Source organism: Panicum virgatum, chromosome 1N (genome assembly GCF_016808335.1).
Source record: "Panicum virgatum strain AP13 chromosome 1N, P.virgatum_v5, whole genome shotgun sequence".
Taxonomy (NCBI): domain Eukaryota; kingdom Viridiplantae; phylum Streptophyta; class Magnoliopsida; order Poales; family Poaceae; genus Panicum; species Panicum virgatum.
Window position 1 is genome coordinate 38,269,179 of NC_053145.1, and position 10,058 is coordinate 38,279,236.

The 10,058-nt window shown below is 49.8% G+C and overlaps 1 pseudogene; it reads left to right on the plus strand.

Moving 5' to 3' along the window:
- The first annotated feature begins 297 nt into the window (after positions 1–297).
- LOC120653503 lies at positions 298–1,708 on the plus strand (annotated as a pseudogene).
- Positions 1,709–10,058: the final 8,350 nt, after the last annotated feature.

A 10,058-nucleotide genomic window follows, 5' to 3' on the forward strand; every position in this document is an offset into this window, starting at 1 on the left:
AAATTTTGGAAGAATTTATCGGTGCAGGGGTAATGCTATGCACAGCTGATAGCTAGGAATGGGTGGTCTATGCACCAGTTTATAACTATACATGCTGCTAGCTAGGAATAATTAGGCCGTGAAATGATCACTACCGGAAACCACCATGGTTTATTTTAAGTATATTGCATTGCCTTAGCACATGAATTTTTCGGAATTATTTGTTTATCATTAATTGTACCTTGGCCCCCCTCCCCTACTTTCATGATTGAGAAACGTTGTATGATATTGTTTAGTTGTTTCTTCTTGCTCTATGACATGCTCATCATTGATTATTTCTTGTCAGTTGTTTGGCTCAAGGAATTTAAAACTTTTAAGGACAAGTCCAGCACCATTAGGCTTGATACTGGTGTTGACGGAAAGCTGTCTAAGATGATCATGAAGTGGCGCCGTCCTGGGCAGATATTGGTTGTTGGGAAACCTGAATATAAAACAATCATAGAAATGAGCATGGTCAGTGTACTCCTTGTTTGCTTTTATGTTTGTAGACTTTTGAGCGCAATTTTACTGGGCTTCTTTTCAGGGTATACGCTGCCTGTGTAATGAAATTGTGATGGAGGTGATGTGGGGCCTCAAGAATATCATGCCTACTTTAGTACCTGAAGAAAAATGAGGGCTGACTAGGGAGGACCGCGTTCCCATGAGTCAAGGACTAAAAAAGTTCCTGAATCGTTATGGCTTTTATGTCAAACCCGAGATGGTGAGTTTACCAGCTGCCTAGTGGCGTTCCTATTTTCTGATATGATATATCTGATACAAAATGATGCTTTCTTTGTCATTTAGTTTTTCACTCCAGATAAGATCAAAGTTTTTTGGATGTAATGTTTTTTTGTAGATATTGTTGCCTCTGCATTTTTCGTTTATTGATTCAGCAATGCTCTATGTCCAGGTTAATAAGCGGATTATTCTGGCAGCCTGTACCTTGCTTGATTGTGAACTTATTGAGCAGAAACATTGTGCAACCTTGAAAAAGGCTGGTGAGTACATTAAGGACGTGTCTGGCATCAACACAAAGGGTTGGAGCTTACTGAAACTTGCAACAGCACTGATGATTATATTTTATCCTGAAGAAAATATCGTAGCAGGAAACCCTAAAATGGTAAATGTTTTGTAAATTGTTTGCGCTGAGCTACATTTGATGCAAGCTTGTCATTCATGTTAATGGGCCGACGTGTGTTTCATTCAGATGTTTACAGATGCTGAGCGATTGAAGTTGCAGGAAGATGTACAGGATTACAATAGCAAATTCTTAAAGTGGGCATGCCAGAGGATTTACAAAGAACTAGTGGTTGCCCATAAAGCTAGACCGGCGAATTATGTATTATTGACCTCCTTGTTTAAGGAGGCTAAAGAATCATATGAAGCTGAAGGAAGTGCCCAAAAAGCTCAGCGGACTAGCTGAAACTGTTGCATCTGGGGATTGTAAGCATGTAGGTTGTTAGAGGATTATGTAGTGCCCGTAATGGGCTGTGCTTGGTTCGGCCCTTCAGGGCCCATGGCGCCTGGCCACCATCCACAATGGATGTGTGTGCCGGCCCTAGAATTAGATGCTCCCTTATGTAAACGGCAAGGATCCCTTGATTGGTGGTATTTCTATAAGCCACTAGGGTTCCTTGTCTATATATGTAATTGGCCATTGTCTTTGGAATGCATCTACAATTTCCAGCCATATTCACTTTCACGGTATCACGAGTTTGGGTTTTCCCGATTCGATCTCCGCTGCCCTAGCGAGCCGGCCTCGCCGTGCAGCGCCCACGCGTCGGCGTTCCGTTGCACTGCGTCCACCCTCCCCTGCGCGAGTGCCGGCATCCTGCCGCGCCGCGCCCTCCACCATCCTCTACACGTGCGCTCCCTGCCGCGCCGCGCACTCTCCCCTCCCCTACGTGCGCCAGCCTCGCTGTGCCTTCGCGCCCGCCATGGCCGGCTCCCTCTCGCCCTCTGTTGCCGCCGCCGCGGAAGCTGAAGCCGTCGCCGCCAAATGCCGCCACCGACTCTGCTGCTCAGGCGGAAGAGGAGGCCGCGACGGCAGCCGGAGAGTGCGTGCCCTAGCGCGCACCGAGCGTGAGCACGACGCCGCTCTCCCCTCCGACGCCGACGCCGACGATCGGGACAACGTCCTGACTCCGGCCCCCCGTGACCTCCACCATGCCCTGCTGTTCCACGAAGCCACGGCCATCGTCGACCTTCACGCGCAGGCTGTGGCGGTCCAGAACATCCGGAGCTTGATCCCCGTCGTCCTCGACGTCTCCGACAACTATGCGCGCTGGAAGGATCAGTTCCTCCTCGTCGTCGGCAAGTTCTCCCTCCGCGACCACGTCCTCTCCGACGCCCCCTTGCTGCGTCATGAAGTCCTGGATCCTGGGGTCCATCTCCGATGATCTCGCCGACACCATCTCCGCGGGCGCCATCTCCGCGCGCGACGCCTGGCATGCCGTCGAAACACAGTTCCTCAGCAATTGCGAGACGTGTGCCCTCTACCTCGACGCTGAGTTCCGCGGGGTTCTCCCAAGGTGATCTCTCCATCAAGGATTACAGCAGGTGTCTCTAGCGGATGGCTACCGATCTTGGCGCGCTCGGCGAGGTCGTCTCGGATTGGACTCTCATCCTTAACCTCATCCGAGGCCTAAACGAGTACGCCAACATCTGTCCTCACCTTCGGAGGAGCCAACCCTTCCTCTCCTTCCTAGAGGTGAAGGAGGCCCTGCGCTTGGAGGAACTCACCCTCGCGCATCAGGCGGCGACACCGACTGCCCTCGTCGCCACCTAGGCCGCCACTTCCTCTCCTGCTGGCGGCACCAGCAACTCCAAGGGCAGCTCTGGCTCTGGCTCTGGCTCTGGGGGCGCTCAGGCGAAGCCCTCCAAGAGTCGCCGCAGCAAGCGCGGCGGTGGCAACAGGAAGGACGCTGGCACGTCTTCTCAACAACCCGCCGGCGGCGCAAAGGCGGGGCAGCAGCCCGGCACTTGGCTGACCTTCTGGAACCCTTGGACAGGGTCCATCCAGATGTGGCCGGGCAACCGCCCCTCTCTAGCGCGCCCTCCGCAGCAGCAGCAGCACCAGGCGCAGCAACAGCAGGCGCAGCAGTAACAGGCGCTGCTTGCCTACCAGTAGGCCCTGCTGACCACGCCTCCACAGCCACCCCCGGGGCTCCACCGACTCCCAGCGCCGCCTACCCCGGCCAGTGGTCTGCCCCAGCCCCGGGTTACTACAACCCGCATGTTGGCCTTCCATCCTGGGACCAGCAGTCGCTCGCCTCGATATTCAGCACCTGACGCTCAACCAGCCTCAGGCTACGGAGTGGTACTTTGATTCAGGTGCTTCATCTCATATGACTTCTCACTTGACAGCCCTGTCTCATTCTTCACCACCCCAGTCTTTCACTCCATCTTCTATTGTTGTCGGTAATGGTTCTCTTCTGCCTGTCACAGCGACTGGCTCCACTGACCTTCATTCATCTTTACGTCTTAATAATGTTTTGGTTTCGCCTCAACTTATTAAGAATCTTAATTCCGTTCGTCAGTTCACTACCGATAACAATTTCTCTGTGGAGTTTGACCCTTCTGGTTGTTCTGTGAAGGATCTCCTGTCCAGGAAACTGATCGTCAAGTGCAATAGCTCTGGGTCGCTCTATCCACTGCATCTTCTAGCTGCTGCTCACTCCCTGCTCACCACCTCCACCACTTCCCTCTGGCATCGTCGCCTCGGTCACCCAGGTCGCGAAGCTTTCAGCAAGCTCGCCCCCTCCTCCCGGCATTCTCCAGTGATGGCGGGTCCTCCCTTTGTCATGCGTGTCAGCTTGGGTGTCATGTTCGCCTCCCTATTAGTGCATCATCATCTCGTGCGTCAAATAATTTTGATCTCATACATTGTGATTTGTGGACATCTCCAGTTGTCAGTATGTCTGGATTTAAATATTATCTTGTTATTCTTGATGATCATTCGCACTATTTGTGGACTTTTCCTTTACGCCTCAAGTCTGACATATACACCACTCTTACTCATTTTTTCGCTTATGTGCAAACTCAGTTCGGCGTCACAGTCAAGGCAGTACAGTGCGACAACGGTAAGGAGTTTGACAACTCCAACGCCCACACGTTCTTCCTGACACACGGCGTCCACTTGCGCATGTCTTGCCCGTATACCTCCGCATTATTCGTTCCACTAATAATGTTGTTCGCTCCCTTCTATTTCAGGCTTCAGCGCCTCCTTCCTTCTGGGTGGAAGCCCTCTCCACTGCTACCCATCTTCTCAACCTGCTACCCACAAAAACACTCGACTCCGCAGCACCACAGCTTGTCCTCTTCGGCACCGCGCCGAAGTACGACCACCTCCGGGTCTTCAGGTGTACGTGCTACCCCAACCTATCTGCCACCCCTCCCCACAAGCTAGCCCCTCGCTCAGCCTTGTGTATTTTTGGGTTACTCTGCTCATCACAAAGGTTATCGTTATCTGGACCGTGCCACCAACAAGGTCATCATCTCTCGTCATGTCATCTTCGACGAGGCCTCCTTCCCTTTCGCTGAGCAGAATTCCCAGCCTGTCTCCCCGGCGGATTTCGAGTTTTTGGACAACACTGACTTTGTGACGGCTCCTGTTGGACTGTCACAAACCCTTGTGGTTGCAGGTACACCTCTTCGCTACACTGGCTCAAGCCCCTCGCTCGCCGAGCGCAGTCCTGCCGCTGGCTCGAGCCCGTTGCTCGCTAAGCGCAGTCCTGCTGCCGCCACCCCATCGCCACGGGTGGCGTCTGACGCCGCGTTGCCACACGCGGCCCCCGGCGGTTCGCCTTCGTCCGTGTTGCCACACGCGGCCCCCGACGGCTCACCTACGACCACGCTGTCATGCGCGGCCCCCGACGGTTCGACTCCTGCTGGCGCCCCCTCCCCCCTGCGCCAACTGGGTGTCCCCTGTACGGGACATTCAGTGAGTCTACACCCGGCGTGCCCCTCGTGTTCCGCCGGGTTTTGCACCCCTGCTGGAGCCCTCGTCTTCCCCACCCCTTCCTAAGGGAGCTGCCCTGAGGACAACAGTGGTCAATGACCATGCCATGCACACTCGTGCAAAGAGCGGGTTTTGGATGCCCCCCCCCCCCCCGACCGGTTCTTCATGCTTCTCCATTGTCCCCGATCCCGAAGACCTATCGCAGCGCCCTCGCCGATCCAAATTGGCGCGCTACTATGGAGGAGGACTTCCGTGCTCTCCAGCAGAACTCCACTTGAGAGCTTGTTCCGCGCCCGCCACGGGCCAACATTGTTACGGGTAAATGGATTTTCAAGCATAGGCTCCGAGCTGATGGTTCTCTCGAGCTCTATAAGGCCAGATGGGTTCTCCGTGGTTTCTCTCAGTGTCCAGGTGTTGATTTTGATGAGACCTTCAGTCCAGTTGTGAAGCCTGCCACTGTTCGCACGGTTCTGTCACTGGCTCTCTCTCACCGCTGGCCTATTCATCAACTCGACGTGAAGAATTCATTCCTTCATGGGACTTTGTCGGAGACCGTGTATTGCTCTCAGCCTGCTGGTTTTGAGGATTCTTGTCACCCGGAGTTTGTCTGTCGTCTGAACAAGTCCTTGTATGGACTTAAGCAGGCGCCTTGTGCCTGGTACAGCCGTTTCGCCAGTTACCTGCTCAGTTTGGGATTTGTTGAAGCCAAGTCAGATACCTTATTGTTCATCTACCTCCATGGTTTAGACACTATTTATCTGCTCCTCTATGTGGATGATATTGTCCTGACCGCATCTTCTGATGAGCTCGTTCGGTGCATGATTGGAGCCCTTCAGTTAGAGGATTATGTAGTGCTCGTAATGGGCTGTGCTTGGTTCCGCCCTTCAGGGCCCATGGCGCCTGGCCACCATCCACACTGGATGTGTGTGCTGGCCCTAGGATTAGATGCTCCCTCATGTAAACGGCAAGGATCCCTTGATTGGTGGTATTTCTATAAACCACTAGGGTTCCTTGCCTATATATGTAATCGGCCATTGCCTTTGGAATGCATCTACAATTTCCAGCCATATTCACTTTCATAGGTGTTGACACTTCGATGCTATTATTAAACATGTAGTTCTGCCATCTTGCTATGTCAGTTGGCTGGCATATAGTAGAACTTTAAGCATGTACTACTCTAGCTATTTTCTGGTTTTGACTTTGTTATCTGGAAGTGCAAACTCAGTTTGACTCTTCAACTTGAGTTAAATTTACAAACTTGGCCACAAGTTCTGCGTGGTTCTCATACTTTTGTGGGCTTATCGAATGTTCTATTTGTGTTAAGATAGATTGTAGCCCACATGGGAATTCCTGATGGATATTGAGGGGTATCATGTTCACAGTTTCACACTCAGCAGTTAGGCATGTGTGCTAAACTTGTTAAGTGAGATGGCCCATCATATTGGCAAGATGACTTCATTTAGACAATTGGTCGTGTATTGTAGAAGTTCATGGAGATAAAGATGTTACTAAAAATTTCCTCGCGGATCATCATGTTGGCACGATGGCTTCTTTCGCACAATCTATCTATCCCTTAAGCACCGATCAAATTTCACTAGGGCCACCCAGAAAATTGGCCCCCTGCTGAGATAACGCAACTGGTCTGTACCCCGTGCCTCGCATGCTAGACAACATCCTTTTCGGTCTTTTGGCTCCCTACTCTTCGAGCCTCCTCAGTGGCGCCAGTTAGTTGACTCGGCGAGACCAGGCGAAAATCGGGCGGCGCCGCCATCCTTGCCCTAGGCATCGGCTCCAACTCCCACGGCCGAGCCCGCCGCCGTGACCCTGCCTACTGCCCGCGAGCCAGTCACCGGTCCCCATGGTTCGGGAGAGGGCTCAACAAATTGTGACAAAAACAAAAAATAAACTAGATTAGATTATAGAAAAAACTAGATTAAACCAATAACCTAGCAAGATCTAAGTAAATGTTGATAACTTGTGGTAAAACCAACAACAAGCTAAATTGACGGATCAATTACCCTAACAAATTGATAACTTATACCAGTAAATTGGTGAACAAAGCTAGACACCACCGCATGGATCTAACAAGCTCGATAACTTAGTGAACAGTTAGATCCCGCCGGGTGGATCTAACATGCTCGATAACTTTGAGCTCTATAGACAGAGGAAGAAGCGATGTGCCATCAACCTGGCCTATCTATACAACTCGACTTGGAACTTGCCAGCAAATGATGAACATACCTGCTGAGTGTTGCTGCAAACGCCGGTTGAAGACCCATATGCTCTTCCCTATAAATATGAGGGGGGGGCTAGAATAGGACACACACACAACTCACACCTCACCTCTCATCCTTCACTTGGAGCTTGGGAGTCTTTCTTAGGAGCATAGGTAGCCTAAGAGGTCAGGAGAAATAGAGAGAGAGAGAGAGAGAGAGAGAGAGAGAGAGAGAGAGAGTAAGGAGAAGCCGGTGGAAGTACCGGGTCTGTTGGCACTCTTCTCCGCTCGTAGCTCGATGGATGCTTATCGATCTATCAATTATTGGTCTGAAGTGTTCGTGACTGTTTCAATTTCATAATTACATTTCAACTTCAGTGAGTAGTTTTATATTGTTTATTGGATTGAGTGTCTACTAGTATTATAGTAGTTATCTCTAGTTTAAGACTCCTAATAGAGACGGATGTTCTTGGTCGAGACTAAAGTTAGTAAATGACAATGTTAGCGTGATGCCTAGGCTAGACTTTACCATTCGGTTGTTGTGCCTCCCACAGTTTGTAGAGGTAGCCTGCAGGTGGTGACAGCCCTGTTTAGTGCTATCGTAATCATCCATGTTTGGTTGTGTTGACAGCCAATTCTGGCAGTTCAGAGGCCGACCGGTCTGTCCAGTTGTAATCCGAGTAGGCTTCGTTTTATTTTGAAAATTCTTGTATAAATCGACTTGGAGAGGGGTACGACTTCCCCGGCCTACAAATATAAAGGTTAAGGCCGATTGAGGTATTCCCAATCGAATCAATCAAAATATCGCATTACTTTTTATCTCTCAAACCCTAGTCTTTTCCAACCCTAGATTGCTTTCTTTCTTCATCTCTACGGTGTTTGAAGACGTTCTGAGTGGCCTGCCGACCTCAGAGCAACCCTAGCCACACAAGCTCCGACGGGGTCTCTCCCGAGCTCGCATTTCTAGGTCTTCGCGGTTCTCTGCTCCACACCGGTCAGACTGGTCTGCGGAACCGGTCAGACCGGTCCGCTAGGGCATCACTGGTTCAGATTGTTTTGACGATCTCCTGCGCGTTCTAGCGCATTCGAGTGTGTTGGCGAGATTCTGTGTCAACACACTTTTTGGCGACTCCGCTGGGGACAAATTAATCTTGTTTTAAAACCAATCTAATCTACTCCTTGAAGAAGATGGGCTCTTCAGAGATCGACAAGGAAAATATCATCACGGCTACAATGGAGGAGCTCACCGAAGAGGAGCGCAAGGCCTACCTTCTTGTGGAGGAGCACGTCAAGGCACAATTCTTGAAAGGCTTCAAGAAGGATCGTGGTGGCCTCGTCAAGAGGGTGGAGAAGTTCGTACTGCCGTCTCTCAATCTTAGCAAGGATAAGATTGAAGAGATCCCCAATGTAAGCCTCTCTCCCTCTGTTTGATAGAATGTCATCCATAATGGATCAAAAGATTGTTGCTGCACAAGCTGCTGCGGGTGACATTTTGATTAAATTGAGTAGTGATGTTGATGCGCTTAAAGGTAAACAACCCATGTCAGATCCTAACTCATTAGATCCGAGTTCGGCTACCCCTAAGTTCACATCTGAACCACTCTATAGTATGCCGCCGAACTCGTTCTCAGGGCAAACGCTGCCACCGTCGACCATGCACACAGCACCAGCCGGACCGGTCCCACAGACCGGTCAAACCGGTCCGACCGGTCAGACCAGTTATCAAACCGGTCAGACTGGTTACTCAGTACCGTCGCCGACGCCTCTCGAGACAATTTCAGGTTCGGCTGCCCCTAGCCGAACTAATGAATTGTCACTGTATACACCACCTCGCACTACTACTGTAGCGGGAGGGCCACGAGGATCTGGACCTAACCAAGGACTGATCCCGACTTCTTCACAGACGATGGCGCATGGAAATTCTAATGCACATCATTTTTCTAAGTTTTATACCAGCCAGCACTATCAGGCCGATCTCCTTAAGTTCAAAGAGGATCTGGCAAATGCGATTAAAAGTAAGCTTGGGGTGGATATGGGTACTACACGTTTATATCAAAAACCTTATCCCGCTGAGTTTGATTTTACTCCTTTTTCTGCTGGTTGGCGTATTCCTGAGTTTACTAAATTTAATGATGATGATTCTCGTACAACTTGGGAACACGTTCGTCAATATGTCTTGCAATTAGGAGAAGCCGGTTTCAATGATGCCTTGCGTGTGCATTTATTTTCTTTATCTTTGACTAGAACGGCTTTCTTTTGGTTTTCTTCGCTTGCTCCTAATTCTATTCGCAATTGGGCTCAGTTGGAGCATAAGTTTAATGATCACTTATTTAGTGGGGAAACCGAAGCAAAATTGTTGGACTTAACATCGATTAAGCAAGGACGTGATGAATCTTCTTCGGATTATTTCAAAAGATTTAAAGAAATTAAAAATCGGAGTTTTAGTTTGACAATTTCCGAAAAGGATTTGGTGGATTTGGCGTTTAATGGTTTACGTTCTTATTTGAAAGAGAAAATCGAAGGCTTTGAATATCATAATGTGAATTTCTTGCAAGTCAAAGTCATGGGTTTAGAGTTTAAACTTAAAAATGCCAAAGATACTTTCAAGCCTCATCGGTCCAACACACATATTCTTGATCATGATTCGGATAGTTCAGATGATGATAGCAAGGAAGTATATGCTGCTGAGTTTGTTTGGCCATCAAAGGCCAAACCTGGTTCAGTTCCGTCTCTCAAGCCGATTCAAAAGAATCGACAAGAGGAGCTGAAATTTACTTTTGATGTTTCTAAGTGTGATCGGATTTTTAATGAATTGCTTAAGAATGGTAACATCCGATTGTCACATGCTATTCCATCTCCCGACGA